General features: G+C 42.2%; 1 protein-coding gene across 5 annotated transcripts in view; it reads right to left on the bottom strand.

The window, feature by feature from the left end:
- Disp1 (dispatched RND transporter family member 1) overlaps positions 1-16,657 on the bottom strand; it is a 154,620-nt gene that overhangs the window by 76,556 nt on the left and 61,407 nt on the right. For 3 of the 5 annotated variants that reach the window (XM_021231847.2, XM_013119215.3, XM_021231849.2), the window contains one exon: positions 15,027-15,159. The exons of the other annotated variants lie outside the window; for them this stretch is intronic. The gene's annotated coding sequence lies outside the window, so the exon portion shown is untranslated. The remainder of the gene's footprint in view (positions 1-15,026; positions 15,160-16,657) is intronic. 5 annotated transcript variants of the gene reach the window in all.

Below are 16,657 nucleotides of genomic sequence, written 5' to 3'. Positions count from 1 at the left end.
CACTGACGCAAACAGGGAGAATCTAGGCACAAGTTCCGGTCTCCTGCTGTGGCAGTGCCCACACATTAAACACACAGGAGCAATCGCTTCCCTAGCCTGGTAGCAGATATATCAAAGATGTACACTGTTGATCTTTGGTATATTTGGAAGCCATTGTCAAACATGGGGCACCTTTCAATTTTTCATAGTATAGACTAAGGTCATACGGTATCTGACGTTTCTAACAGTGACTACCAATGGGACTCAAGCAACAGAAGCTTCTGAAAATCAGCTTGCAGCTTCATTTTCCACTCACTGGAAATTGACCAGTATTTTAGTAGATATACTTACTTACATAATATACTTGCATTTTTACTATCAAATGCCTATTTTGGGACATACCAAAACACCCATTTCTTTGTTAATAAGACTCCTGTAACTCATGTCCTCCATCTGGCTCAGTTGCCTTCTAGCTTGGCTATAGGGTTTATGACTTTGGGAAAATAACTAAGTAGAGCTCTTTCTCATTCTCCGATGGTCCCAACCCTCTCTTACATTAGTACCTTGTTCGGTACTTTGCAAACATCTATTAGAATCAGCTGCTGTCAGCCTTACCCTTCGGTCTTGGTGAAAACCCAGTCTTTCGCTTGTTTCTGTATACTAGAGGCAGTCTTTGGCTTGTTTCTGTATACTAGAGGCAGTCTTTGGCTTGTTTCTGTATACTAGAGGCAGTCTTTGGCTTGTTTCTGTATACTAGAGGCAGTCTTTGGCTTGTTTCTGTATACTAGAGGCAGTCTTTGGCTTGTTTCTGTATATTAGAGGCAGTCTTTGGCTTGTTTCTGTATACTAGAGGCAGTCTTGCAACACTACCAGGCCCATCTCACAGTCACCATCCTCCATGGCTCTGCCTCCCAAATGCAGGGACCATCAGCGTGTGCCCATACCCAGATGAAAACCTGTCTTTTGTGAGGACTTACTCTTTTCCCTTCAGCTAATGATTTCACACCTCTCCATGGTTCCTTGGTTCCTTAACCCTCTCATACTCCCCCCTGCCACAGCTGACTAGTGAACCACTTACTTACGCCCTCACTAGTAACACAGTAGCACTCAGAAGAGATCACCCATCACCACCAGCATCCAGTTAGCTTTCTGTCACCTTACCTGTCCTCATTTCTCTCATTGCTGTCTCTGTATGTCCGTGTCTTTAGAGCACACACATGCATGAATTCGAGCATGTAGGTGTGTCCATGTGCGTATAGGTTTATGTGCACATCTCAATGTGGACGCCCCAAGATAATGTCTGGTGTGTTCCCTCAATTGCCCCACACTTCACTGAGGCAGGATCTCTCACCATACCTGATCTCATAGCCAATTTGCCCAAAGGACCCTTTGTCTATGGCTCTTTGGTGCTGAGATTATGGATGGCCCCATATCTACCTGGCTCTTCTGTGGTTGCTGGGGAATGAACCTGGGTGCACACACTTTCAGAGCAATGCCTTAGCAGTACTTTACCTACTGAGACCTCCGTGCCCCGCCTCGTCTCAGCGCTCAGACTTGCTCTTCTGTGTGCACTAGGTCTCGCTCCTCTCACCTAAATTCACCTCATCAACCAACCCTCATGTCTCCATTGCACCCCCAAGGCCTCCCTCTCTACTGGATTACACATTAGCTTACAAATGTCTCTTCGTTTTCCTCTTTTTAAAACAATAAAACAAGCACGCTACTAACCCTGATTCTGCAGAGCTCAGATTCCTCAAAGCCATAACTTGATCTTCCACTCACCATCCTGCTCATGAGACATTAGCTGAGTGCAGTTTCTGAAAAAGACCTTTACAATGTATTTTCTAAAAATATATTTATTTATTTTCTCCAGAAACAGATTAAACATACCAAAGTTAAAATAGCCCAAGACCCAACTTCTTGTACCTTATCGGATGATACTGGAATAAAACAATCTCTTCAGAATGTGACCTCATTTGGCAACAAAAGTTGTGAATGTCATTCATTTAGGTGGTTTCAAACGAGAGCAGAATGGCCCCCTAATCCAACAGGACTGGTGTCCTTATCAAAGTGGGAACCTGACACACAAGGTCCACAGGAAGAAGACATTGTGAAAAGTAATTCTAAAATCTGCAATAAACTGCCGGCAGACAGAGCGGAACCAACGGCCCCTCCGCCTCCAGAAGGAACCAGCTGCGCTGGCATCGTGACCCTCGATTCTCAGCCTGCACAATCACAATCCACAAATCTCTGTGGTTCAAGCTTCTCGTTTTGCTGCACCTGTCACAGGAGTCAGCAAACACATAGACACAGCTCCACTCGGCACAGCATCACTGCTTCCTGCATTCTTCCCTGTCACCCCCACACTCCGTCTATACGGTCACAGCACCCTTTACTTTCTCCTTTATGGCAGCTATATTCACCTGTGATTAATTATACTCATTTTGATCTTCTCTACCAACCATTAAGTAGGCCAGGCCAGGGTCTTAACAGCTCTCCCTGTGTTGGTGTCTTTGAAGTTCTAATTCTTATCTGTGATGTTATTTTGGTTATCAACATGACTACATCTGGAATTAACGAAACCCAAGCAGCTGGGCACACTGTGAGGGATATTTTCCTTAATTAAGTCATTTGAAGTGGGAAGACTCACTTCTAATCCAGATCTTTCGAGGTGGGAACACACCTTTAATCTGGGCCACACCTTCCGCTGGCAGCCTGTATGAAGGGCATGGAGAGGAAGAGTTTGCTCTCGCCTGCTTGTCTTCACTCTCTCGGGCAAGTCCATTTCTTCCCTGTTCATTAGAGCCTGCTTTTTTGGGATTCTCACATGTACTGAAGATCAGTTAAGATATCTAGCCTTGTGGACTGAACAACTACTAGATTTTTGGACCTTCCATTGGCAGACAACCATTTTTGGACTAGCTGAACCACAGCCTGTAAATCATTCTAATAAATCTAAAGAAGTAACTATGAAGACAGAGAGAGGAGAGATAGATTCGTTCTACAAGTTCTGTTCCTCTAGAGAACCCTGACTAATAAACTGTCTGATATTAGTTATTAAGTACTTACTCGGTGCTTCCTTCTCTCTACAGAGAGCACAGCCCCAGGTTTAACAATGCATAACTGGTGTTCACTCATTGTCTCCTAAATGCCTGTTTTACTCACTGTGGCATGTAGAATGCAAAGCATATAGAAAGCCAGCTATATAAAAGGCAACCAATAACTGCACATGGTGAATACATGAGTGAATGAGTCTACTTTTATTGTGAAGTGACTCTCACCTGTAACATCAGGGCTTGGGAGGCTGAGGCGAGAGGATCGTGAATAAGAAGCCGGCCTGAGCTATGTGTACTTAGTGAGAACATGGGTCAAACAAGGAAACAACACATCACTTACGATACTTCAAGGCTGGAGACTGCAGAGCTACAAACACTAATGTAAGTCTTCTTGATAACATCTATTTACTTTACGGCGTATGTGTACTACTTAGAAACAAGCCTACAAGGGTTGAAGGGCACAGTTCTCAGCTATGATTGACCTCAAAATGATCTACACTCATGAAAGAACAATATAAAATTACTTTCTCAGGTGAAGTTAACAAAATGGGAAAGAAAATGAGAAAGGCTGAAAAGTTTTTCAAGATAAGGAAATATAAAGTTGCCTTCATTTGTCTGCATAAAAAATGCTAGCAACATTAATTCTTAAATAGTTGTTTCCCACAGTTGGATGTCTCTGACATACTGTACTGGTTTTCCCTTTTCTGGTTATTGCAGCCCTTGTCTCAGAGGATCCAGAGTTTGCCGAGCTGTAGTGACGTGTGGCTTACAGTCATGGGACATGGTCACACAGTAAAAACAATGAGTCAATGAGAAGCTTCCATGTGGGGAAGAATCCTCCTCACATACATCAAAGACATCACCCCAAGGACTGCTGTTTGCACCCCGCTTTCAGTGATAGCATCTTGAAAAGCCTCTTTTGAAACAGTCTGCAGAACTGCAGAAAAGTACTTGGGGAAACAGCTTAGCTTCACCACCAATCAGGTCAATAGAGAGCCCATCCATGGTCGCTAGACAGCTGGCATTTAGAGGCTTGAACACTAGTTTATTTAATTCTAGCTTGCTAAGATCAAGGGCCTTTTTCATTCTTAAAAATTTTTTACCACAAAAAGATCCCAACAAACTTTCCCAAAATTCCTATAATGAGAAGTGGAAAAACTTGCCACTTGAATGATAACTGGAATGAATTAAAAAAAAAAGTATTTCAGCATTTCATAATGTGTTTATTTTTAAAGTTTTTTATTTTCAAGATTAAAAACCATATACAAATACTTATAATTAATCTCTTAAAAACTTTTGAAGTAGAAAAACACATACACACAAAAACTGACATGACTACTACTTAAGAGATTGTCCCTGAGTCACTCACTGCTCTAGCTCCTTTCCTTTCCTTCTCCTTAAGATTAGTTTGTTCAACATATGGAACAACATATAAGTAGAGTTTAATATACAGCACCACACATACACAGAGAGAGAGAGAATTTGTTCTACCTCATTCACATCCATGTAGTAAGTGCACAACCCATTGTTACCATGTGATGTTCATTATGATTTTATGATTGCACAGCATATCTAAAATTAAAATTTACTAGCCTCTCTCCATCGTGCACCCACCACTTAAAAGTAAATTGGGGAAAACTCAACTAGGACCATGTTATAATATTGCAAGAAATCTTATAAAGTTTAATAAATGTTCTTCTAGAAATGATCTTAAGTAGAAAAGCATAAACCCAGTTTGAAATGCCAGCTGGATTCTAAATAAGCTCTGTATAACTTATAGGCAGGTTCATTCTGCAGTTCTACACCAAACTGTGACCTGCAGAAAGCTGGAATGTCCATGTTTCAGGACCTTGCAGGGGAACATGAATCCAGGTTTGATGTGAGCGAATCCCACGACACTCACTCAGAGGGTCACATCTCTCAAGAGTTGTGATCCAAAGCCTGTTCCAACCTGCCAAATTAGGAAAATGATTGCCATTCTCAATGGCATCCACATTTTAAGCACAAAAAAATATTAGAAACAGTAACAATGTAACTTCTGCATTACTTAGTTCAGGAAACCATTAAGCCAACCTGTGTATTTATTAAAACCAGAAAGAACCAACAAATTGTTTTCAAATCAACTGAACAATGTAGATCTCTGGTTATGGCTGGAAGATGACAAGCAGGCAGGAAAAGAAGGGCTTGACCTCAGGTCCTCAAGCAACTATCTCAGAAATGTGCCTGTCTTAACAAGCAGCATTTGCGGGTGTAGGAGGTAACACATGCCAGCTTTCAGTTCCCAACTCCACATTAATCTGACACTAGACAAGAAAGGCGAACTTGGTATTCCTGAAACTGAGCCTTCAGCTTCTGAGAGCATTTTCCCCTCTCTAGCTGGCTGTTAAAAAAAAAAGTCTCAAGACATATTTCAAGTGTAACGTAACGTTGTGCCATTTATCAGCAAACTGACCATCCCCCAGAAACATCTGCAGTCAAACATGCCAGAGCGCAAAGTTCTGAGACACATCACACTGAACTGCAAATTCCATAAGGAATCATTTGAAACAAGGAACTCTTTACCCCTAAGTAAAGGAGACTAATGGCAAAGACCTCCCTTGAAGCTGTTTAGGTCAACAGGATGTGTCCAGTCACTTGCAGCAACTTCCCACTCCCTTTGGTAAAGTAATTTCCTTTCAAGGCTTTGTAGGTCCGTAAGAAAAGATTCTTCAAAGGAAACACAAGAAGATGGCCTCACAGCAGTTCTGACCTAGAGTACACTAGGGCTCCCTATGCCTTTGAGATGAAGGGTTGGTCTACTGCAGCTGGCTGCAGAGGCTGGCTCCTGCCAGGTGAATCTGCACTCACTTGCCCTCTATACCGTGTTAATCCCCTTTTAGAAAGCACTGCAGGTATTATTTACCAGGAGATCTAAAGTCGTCTCCTCAGGGTCAGTGCACTCTGAGACTGCGAGGGTTGAACATGAGATGTCTTAGGTGCCTGTGTGCGGCTCCTCCCAGCTGATAGCACTCACTACTGAGGGTGACTGGATCATGAGGATGCACTGGTTAGTTCACCCTCCGTAGTGGGCTGTCGTCAGGAGGTGAAGCTGGCTTGGGGGTCATTGGGAATATGTCCTCAAGGGTAATCCTTGTCTCTCTGCCTGCTGTTCACCAGTGAGCATCCTTCCTCCACCATGGTGTACTGCCACATTCTACCTCATCCCAGGCCAGAAGCAAAAGTCACATGACTGTGGCAAGTAAATCAATCTTCCCTTAAGTTGTTTACTTACATCAAGAAAGGACAGCCTTGGATTTTTCTTTTTCAAAGAAAATATAGGACAAGATGGTCTCTAACAATAGGTCAGTCATCCAAGTACATGAAAACTTCCTCCTCCCTTGTCCTAGTCACTGTCCTATTGCTGTGAAGAGATGCCATGACCAAGGCCAACTCTTGTAAAGAAAGTGGGGAGAAAGTTAGGAAGAATGCATTGTTTGCTTTTGTGTTGTAGTGATGCAAACACCCGGCAGAAACCACTAGGAGAGATAAGGTCTCTGTTGGCATGCATCGCAGTGGCAAAGGCATGGCAGCATTCATGATGGTCATGATGGCAGAGTCATGTGACAATGACGCTACATCTCAGTGCAGCAGGCAGCAGACAGTGAGACTGGAGAGCCACCAAAACCTTTCCCAATGAATAGTTTTGCCAACTAGATCCTGCCACAGATACGGCCAGCCTCTGAGAACAAGTTTTCAAAACGTGCGCCCCTGGTCATTTCACATACAAAGCATAACAAAGGAGAGGACCTTGGGGTCCTCCTCTCTCTGTGCTCCCTAACTGCAATCAAGTGAATAGGCCTCCTGTAGCACACGCGCCCATGTGGCATCCCATGCAGAATAATGGCCCAGCATGAGTCTAAGGAGCTGCAAGTGCTGAGATCCCTGAAACAAGCCCCTCCTCCTTTTCAGTTGTTTGCCTCGGGCATTTTATCAGTGTCAGAACAGTTCTCGTGGTACTGTGTACCGAACATCAGACTGACTCTTTGTGAGTTCCTATACCATAAAACAATAGATATCTGATTCTATATTACAAATTAGGAACACCTTCACTAGAAGAAAACAGTACCAGAGACATTTTGAAACAAAACCCAATCAAAGGTCTGGGATCACAACAAAAAATAAGTTTCAGCTTTAAATAATTAGATTATACCTGTCATTAATACTACTACCTAACTGTCCATTTGTTTTGCTACTGTTTGCTAACAGAAAGGAACAACAGAGTTGAACAATTTATAAGAAACAAACACTGAGCAGATTCCATCCCAGTAATTTAGCATCTTTCAGTAACCGGGAAAAAAGGCCTTCGGTAGACTTACAGGACAAAATGCAGGCACTTGAAAGGAAGTACCAATCAGTGGGAGGCTCCCACCCTCAGCATGATGATGGCAAGCAAAGGGGCGGGGTGGCGTGCCCCAAATCAGGCCCTGGGCAAACTCTCCCTGAGAAGATGCCCTTCTGAGGCCACAGCCAGGCAGGAGTACCTCTGTCTTCCTCAGCCCAGGAAGAAGGAAAACACCAGGAGAGGAACAGACCTTCCTGAGGGTCTGCACTGCAATACAAATCATAACAAGCCCTTCACCCTCCTTTTCTCCAGAGCATCCAGCCATTTCCCAGGGGTTAGATGGTGCATGGTGTTTCAACAGGATACTGGGGCAGACAGGAAGCCCCGGCGCTGCCCATTAAGTCACACATTAAAATGGCTCTCAAACAATGGAGAATAATTGGAAACTAGTTATTTCTCACGAAATGTTATTTGCATTGACATGCAACATATTCCAGAAACAAATTAGTGAACAGGCTCTGCTAAAGTTCTCTCAATTTCTGCTGAGGAACAACTAGTAGCTTGAACTCAAGCAAAAATGACTTGAGAACAACCTCAATCAGTTTTAAGATTCTATGACAGTGGTTCTCAACCTATGAGTCATGATCCTTTGGGGGTCACATATCAGATATTTACATCATAATTCATAACAGTAGCAAAACTGCAGTTATGAAGGAACAAAATCATTTTATGGCTGGGGGTCACCACAGAGTGAACTGTATTAAAAGGCTGTGGCACTGGGAAGGCTGAGAACCACTAGTCTGAGGGATTCTGCAGACCAAATGGTTTCAGATCTGCTGCTTGGGGAGTAGAGGGGACCAGAAGAGGGGAGATGATGCTCATGAAGCAGCCACGTTAGACTTGGATGTGGGCCTAGAACACGAGGCAGAAGCAGCTTGTGCTGCCGTGCAGGCCCCAGGAAGATAATGCACTCAGACTCGCAGCCGTATCCCTAGAATATGTGTGCGCTTGCCCCTGATTCAGGCTAAACTACAACAGTGACCATAAAACTTCCAAGCATCAGGCACCGTGGGAACATCCTGAGATTCATATTTAGTCAAAGTGGCAGGACTGGAACATCTGTTCTCAGTATCTTATTTCAAAAGAAAGCCATGGGTGGGTTATAAGAAGGAAGAAGAAGAAAACATGAAGTTGGGGGCAGGCAGGTTAGGGAGAATTGGAGGGGAGAAATGGGAGTAGGTATGATCATATTTCATTGTATGTGTGTATGAGATCTTTTTTGTACTGCCCATTGACAGACTATAAATGTTTTCTATTCTGCAGCATGCATGTGTACACACATATAAGCTAGAAATTTTAAAGAGGCAGATGAAGTAAAAGTATTTTAAAGCTCTCTAAATTTTTAGCCAGTCTTCAAAAACCATCACTAAAATAATTTTATTATTAATTACTTACAAAGTAGCTTTCCTGCAAAACCTTGGCAGCTCTTCTGGAACTCTGAGGGTTTTCTGAAGTGGCTATTTTTTTTTCCTAAAGCCAGTATAGTAGGCCACCTCTGTGGATCCAAGGACAGACTGTTCTATAAGGTGCAGGTCAGTCAAGGCTACATAGTGAGACCCGGTCTAAGAGGAGGAGTGCTGTCATTTCCTGTCTCCTTCATTCCTAGCTTGAGATGTGTTCCCTTGCCTCTGACCATGCTTTCACGGCTCTGCCCACCATATTACATATTACACAGCCAGGAACTGAGCTATGCCTTTCAGCCTCCCAAACTGAAACAAACAAAGCTCCTTTCTTCAATAAGTAACCTGTATCAGGCATTTGGTCACAGAAATAAACATTTCTTTCAATAATTATTACTGTTTTGCCCTTAGCCTCTGGCATTGCATTATCAGTTATAAAAAGACACTACTTTCTATAAACTACTACCAAGTCGCGAACACAGGATCAACTCAAAGCCACAAGCCATGTTCATTAATCAGTGCTTCTGTACACAGTGGCAGTGTAATTAGTGTTTGGTAGGCAGATATGAGAAGATGACCCCTCTGTGATGCAGGCATCATGGCGGATGCCACCTGGATACTGTCATCATCACATCAACCCTTACAGGTAGGAAATGGAAAAGAGCTTCTCCACTCTTCTGTGTCTAGTCACCAGCTAACTTTAAAGACAGGTCTAATGACTGGGTAGAGCTCCGGGAAGCTTTTCAAACACCTTCTTCTCTCTTTTCTGAATAGAACTTTCTTGTACTGTTCTGACTCTGAACCCCCAACACATCCCTCAACAGCATACAAAAGTAAAACTAAGATGGATCCACAGCCTAATGCAAAGGAAACAAATAATCTTCACTGTACCATAGCTGAGTAGCACACCACACTGAAAGGGGTAAAGGACCTACTCAACTGTAAGGAGAAGCAGAAGAGAATTGCATGGAAATATCTTGTGCTAACTGGCACACTCATTTTCCACAGGGAGTTAACTAGCAACACTGGAGCTATTTGTTTCTCAATAGGGCGCCACTGGCACTCTACCCTCCGCTCTTCTCAGAGATGAGGGAGCGCTTGCTCTCACACTCAATCCTCCAGCCAGATTCCCGTGTACAAGGTTTTGGGCATGGCCACCTTGCACGGGTCACCAGACACTTCGGACCATGCCATTCACTGTTCTGATGATGTTTAGGAGCATTCTTAACCTCCGGATGCCATTAGGCCCTTTCCAACACGGACAACTAAAGTACTCCAAAACATTCATAACTGTCTCAACCAAAAGGCAAATAAATGTCTCAGTGGGAAGCCATTGCTTTATATGCATACTCAACAACAAGTAAGTAAATACACCGAGTATTGAGCACCAGGTTTCTTACTGCTGGAGGAGGAAACTATAAATAAAAAGGGGGCGGTTCGAATTGTCAGAGGCTGGGATGAGAGGTGGAAACTCACAATGCTGGGTGCAACATTGTGAAAATACAATGTCTATGGTTGTGCTGGCAAAGACACATGTAATTCCTAGCTCTATCCACTCAAGGGGTCTAAAAGCAATGGTGTCCACATAGCAAGGACACACAGGACCTGGACCTCAGTCTCTAATATCCATCTTCAACAGAAGAAAACAGGGTCCTTGCAGCTCTTTCCTAGGGATAAAATGCAACTTGAATTTGGACTGATCTTGGTGCCTTCAATGTATAGAACACTCAAAAGAAAATCTGGAAAGACACAAGGTCTCAAAGGAGACCCCAAACAATCTGAACAGCAATGCATCACAAATGATGGTATCTATTTTCAGCAGCTAGAAGCACATTTACAACCATGTGCACAATTGCCAACCTGTGCATGCCTGTGTGTAAAGGGAAACCTTTTCCTTGAGAGAAGTCTTCCCGCCAGCCTGGTTCTAGAGCCGCATCAGTCCCAAATAAACACACAGGTGGCTATATTAATTACGAAGCTGTTGGCCTTGCTTGTTTCTTACCAGCTAGCTCTGACTTAAGTAACTACCCCATAATTATTAATCTAAGTATGTCTCTTACTGGAGAAGTTTCCGGGCTTCCTACCCCATGGCGTTACATCTCGACTCTCTTGTGTTTCTCCTTCCCAGAATCCTCCTGGACTACTAGAGCCACCTATCTAGATTCCTATTGGCCCAACAGTGCTTTATTGCCATAATCACAGGACTTCCCATATCACTTGTGCTTGTACAACTACTGTTATACCCTTGTACAGTCTATCTCTAAACAATGGATAGATAGATGGTCTTTAATTTGAAAAACTTGCAAGTGAATAAAATTATTTCTAATAATTTTTATATATACAATTATCTAGGGAGGTTTGGAGGTTCTAAGTTATTTTCTCCTAGTAAATTTTCATGCTTAGAATTATTGGGAGAGAGGTTATGGATACTTTTGATACAAAATATATAATACTCAATTATAAAACACTTTAATACTTTCATTATTTTGTTGATTCCACTGACAATGAGGCAGAGAAATGGGAAGTGGACAAAATACACCAAACAGGAACTTCAACAAGAGTAGAACAAAGGAAACAGCATATTCTGCCCTGCCATGATGGTCTAATGACAAAACCTCAGTCACTCTAAGTTGACCTACAGTAATGTGCCCTGTTTTGTCTTCCTTTAGGCAGAGGTATTTCTAACTCTAATGCAAGCAGGAGAGGCACCAAGGACTTTTCCTTCTGCCTCTGTGAAAAAATATGTTCTCTGCAGAGCAGCTGACGACGGGTGACCACAACCTTAATACTGACACATAGTGTGCATAGTTTTTGACGCAGAATTCCTTTATTCTTGATCAGTTCACAACTTAAACTTAAATCACCTGTGGTAGACAGGCATAAAGAGTAAGGAGCCTCATGTCCACCTCACAGGGAAGCAAACAGTTCTTTGTGTGGTCACAGATACTTTTTAAAGGATTTGTGAAAACTTCAATCCTACAGGAAAGGAAATACCTGCTATTTCTCTAAGTCTTAACTGCTAAAGTCTATATAGCCTTCCCCACCTCAGACGTCCCCCTTTTCGTTGGCCCAGACTTGTGTTCCCATTTGTATACATGTTAGATACACAGGAACAGACAGGCTTGTAAGCACATATAAAGGTATCCTCTCAGCAATTTGTCTCATTGTGTTGATATTTTTAAAGTAAAAATATAGAACTAAATATTAATCTAACAGTTGTTTTACAGGCATCAATGTCCTGTAAAAACCATCAAGATATCAAAACAACTGAAAATATTGTGTTGAAGACTTTACAACCTCAAATTGTGGTCAATACCAATAGACTTTTGTCAATAAACCCATTTTAAAGCCAGGAGCACAGCTACTAGCAAAGCGAACAGAGGGAAGCAGGAGAAAGCAAACCTCATCTGAAAACCCATTCCCGTGAGCAGCTAAAACACTACTTCATCAACAAATCCCACTGTAGTGATAAACAGTAACTTAAAGTTGCCTCAAACCAATTAAGACGCGTTTTCTTGTAGACAGGACATTTTCTAACACTCTTTCAGACATTGTATTTTAGGGGACTCTGCACAGGAAAGCCACATTTTCCCCTGAACCATCTTAGAAAGTTCCATTAAGCAGGAAAACATTGCCCTCACTTTGAGAAAACCAAAATTCTTCCCTGTGATAAACAGCCTACACACACACACACACACACACACACACACACACACACACACACACACACAATGAACCTCTCTCCAAGGTCCAAAACAGCCAACTCCCTGTCCCCCAAAAAAGAACAAAACAAACAAGCAAAGAAACAAAAACTCTTCCAAGGCGCATCTAACCCCTTCCCTAGCACTGAAGTGTCACCCAAGAGGCGATTTTAAGTAAATAGTGAATAAGATTCACTGGCTTCTGACTACAAAAGTTCTTGCACACTGAAGAAAGACTGGACCACAAAGTACAGCAGAGACAGAACCCGGGAACGATAACCCACAATTCCAAGACTGGTTCTCAGTGTATATTCTCAGTCTTTCCCCCAGTTCTTCTTTCCAAGAGATCACTAAGTATTGTCTGGCTCTTCCCCTACTTCTGTCAAAACAGCCCCTCATGTTAAGTGATGAATGCAAACCGGAAGGTTCCTAACACTGTATCGCACGGTTACAGTTTCGAATACTTGCTTTCAAACATCCCTGCTATGACTGAAGTTTCAGACTGCTTCAGGGGTTTTTATATTTTTAAAAAAAATCTCAATCAAAAATCACCTGAGTAGTGATAACTTTATGTGACATTTTTGCTTATTTATTTAATTTCCTTAAAGTCCTACAAGTTGTTTTCTCAAATGTCAACTCACTGATACCCCTGGGGCATGCATGTTTACCTCAACATGTCTTCTCTGATAGCTACAATATTCTGTTAACACTAACAACTGCTTCTAAGGAACTTCCATTTCTTTGATTATTAAGGAAACAGAATTCTTTTCTCTTCTGTTTTGGAGGGCAGGGTCTCACCATGTAGGTCAGGCTAGCTGTAAACTTGTAGAAAACCCATAGAGGCATATGTTAGCACACTGGGCACATAAATCCTTTTCTGTATGTACTAGCAATGTGTGCATTCCCTTTGGGAGTTAACTTCTTGAGTTATTACTTTATGTGTACAGGTGCTCTGTCTCCATGTATGTCTGTGCACATTTGCATGCCTGGTGCCTGAGCAGGTTAAAAGAAGGAATCTGATCCCCTGGAACTGGAGTCACAGACAGTTGTGAACTGCCACGTAGGTGCTGGGATTCGAACCTAGGTCCTCTGGAAGAGCAGACAGTGTTCTTAACTGCTGGGTCATTGTTCCAACCCCAAGGAAACTGGTTTTTTGCTTATCAGTTTTGATATTTTGTTATTAGCCTATGTTCCTCACAATGCAAGTAACACTGTCATTTCTGCCAATATTACTTTGCTTTAATCTTCTTTTGCTTGTAACTTTTAGGACTTAGAAAATTAATTTGGCCTGGCATACACATGCATGGCTGCAGGGTACTTATTCTAGAGACTGAGGAAGGATTACTGGAAGATCAAGAGTTCAAGGCCCACCAAACAAGACAGAATGACCTGGTTTCAAAGTAAATGTATTTTTCTTAAAATTTAAAACATTCTTTATAATTTACAAAAACAGATATGTAATTACACTAAAACTTTACCAGGTGGGCAGTGGTGGTGCACACCTTTAGTTCCAGCACTTGGGAGCAGAGGCAGTCAGATCTCTGTGAGTTTGAGACCAGCCTGGTCTACAAGAACTAGTTTCAGGACAGCCTCCAAAGTCACAGAGAAACCTTCTTCCCCCCAAAAAAACCAAACAAACAGGCAAAAAAAAAACCCACAAAACTTTAAACCTTCATAATATTATGCAAGGTTAGCAAATTTCAAATTTCAAGCAAGGCTCCTTTATTTAATCTTGTGACCCCCTTACATCACAGTGCTTATTCACTAGCGAACCGGAACTAAACACACAAAAGTGCGATAAACAGGCACTTAGAGGTTTAAAGCAACTCGACTTATTGTGTGTGGTTTTAAAAAGGTGTACATGTTGGGGGGGTGTAGAATATTCCATCTCAGCTTTAAACAGCTAACCAGTCAGTGTGCCATACTGTCAAAAAGGGGCCTACGTATCATTTTAAGGCAAACTATGTACTGATCAGGGTTTCGAAGTCCTTCCCTGACTGGGCCCACTTCAGTCTAAGGTAAAATCCCAGGATCCAGTCTCTCACAGGACAGACTAAGCAAACAAACATGCAAGCTGCCTAGTAACCATGATTATTAATGTGTTCCCTTTATTTATGTGCCAAAATTCAAGAGTTACACCTAAGTTCTTTATGCACAAAGTCATATCATTAACATGAAAAAGGAGACCCTGATTTTCTATAAATTAATTAAGATTACAGAAACTGCCTCAGAGAAATGTTTAAGAGACTAGGGATGGCCAGGCAAGGATGGCAATGATGGCAGAAGCAGGAAGATCTCTGTGAATTCAAGGACATCCTGGTCTACACAGTGAACTCCACCCCACCCAGGGACAGACACTGAGTCCCTGTATTCAAAGAATTAAAAAAGACATTTGAAACCCGTTCTTAGAAAAGTCAGTGAACTTATACAACATGTAACATTGTGTTGTTATAATGGTTTATGTTTATAAAAATGCTTTTCTGCAATGTGGCACGTGAACAACCCCTACCTTCCACATGGGTGCACACGCTGGTGGGCAGGTCACATGACTCAGCTTACTGCCAATCCCAGAACACAACTCCTTTCTGCAGGCCCTCAGTCATGCATCCTCGGCAGTCACTGAGTGAGCAGCTGGAACCAGCCTAAGTATCACAAGACAGTTGGTTAGAAAGAAGCAGATAATTACTGGCAGGTAACTGACCATGCCAGAAAATGTGAACAACTTACAAAGCTAATAATAAGTTCAAAATCACTTACTCATAACAAAACTTTGTTCCAATCAGAACCCTGAGATGCGGGTGGTTGATGCCAGCAAAAGTGAGCAAATGTACTTGTACCTGAGAGTGTCACCTAGGAGGCCTCTCTGAAGGGCAGTTACGGCTACAACAGACTTCAATGCATCTTCTAAAGTCCTTTCATCTAGAAACCTATTGCCACTGGGGTTTACTCTACGACTGAACCTAAAGTTTCATCAAAAAAGTGTATACAAGATATGTGTTACAGCATTCTTCCTTCCTTGTTTGTTTGTTTATGAGACAGCGCTTCACTGCATAGCCATGGCTGTCCTGGTAGAAGTCTCCATCAGCATATAACTAGGGCACTGGTTATAAAACATATAGAAGTCTCCATCAGCATATAACTAGGGTACTAGTTATAAAACATATAGAAGTCTCCATCAGCATATAACTAGGGCACTGGGTATAAAGAATATAGAAGTCTCCATCAGCATGTAACGAGGGCACTGGGTATATAGCATATAGAAGTCTCCATCAGCATGTAACTAGGGCACTGGTTATAAAGCATATAGAAGTCTCCATCAGCATATAACTAGGGTACTAGTTATAAAACATATAGAAGTCTCCATCAGCATATAACTAGGGCACTGGGTATAAAGCATATAGAAGTCTCAATCAGCATATAACTAGGGCACTGGGTATATAGCATATAGAAGTCTCCATCAGCATGTAACTAGGGCACTAGTTATAAAAGCAAAGGGCTAAGGAAGCACCTATGTGTTTCTCCAGCCCACTCCAGACACGGTTGTTATGTAGCTCCAGATGCCCTCTAACCTGTCACATCTCTGCTTCAGCCACAACATGGGGTATTTCTTCATACTTGGTTTTGGTTGGGGAGATGAGGCGAAGGTGGGGAAGCTGTTTCTGTTGTCCTTTTTATTTGAAACAGGTTCTCACTATGTTGCTCAGGCTGCCCTGGAACTCTTCTTAGCTCAGATCAATGAGGTGGATCTCTGGCTTCCATTTTTAAACCTATCATTTAAGACAGTGACCCACCCTCCTGCCTATTCTTATTTTTATAACAGGCCACTGGGTCCTTACCATTCTCTAAATATAACCAATGAATTTGGCATTTGTTCTTTTTCTAAAACTATTTTTAAAACCTAGACTAATAGACTCTCTTCTTTTCTCCAACTACAGGAACACAATGGAAAGTGAGAGGAAGGAAGGATCTTCTAAGAGGGACACCAATACACTCCCAAGTGCCAAGAGATCACCAACCAAATAACAGTCCAAGGCCATGGGTACAGCACACCCTGTGTTACTCCTGTCTGAACCCATTAAAAGTGTGGAAAACAAAAGAGTTGGGCTATTTAGTATGTACTTCTCTAGCAGTAGGGTAGGA

The sequence above is a fragment of the Mesocricetus auratus genome, unplaced genomic scaffold (genome assembly GCF_017639785.1).
Source record: "Mesocricetus auratus isolate SY011 unplaced genomic scaffold, BCM_Maur_2.0 Super-Scaffold_100676, whole genome shotgun sequence".
In the NCBI taxonomy this organism is placed as follows: Eukaryota; Metazoa; Chordata; class Mammalia; order Rodentia; family Cricetidae; genus Mesocricetus; species Mesocricetus auratus.
Note: the sequence above shows the minus strand (reverse complement) of the source record. Positions and strands in the feature narration are given on the sequence as shown.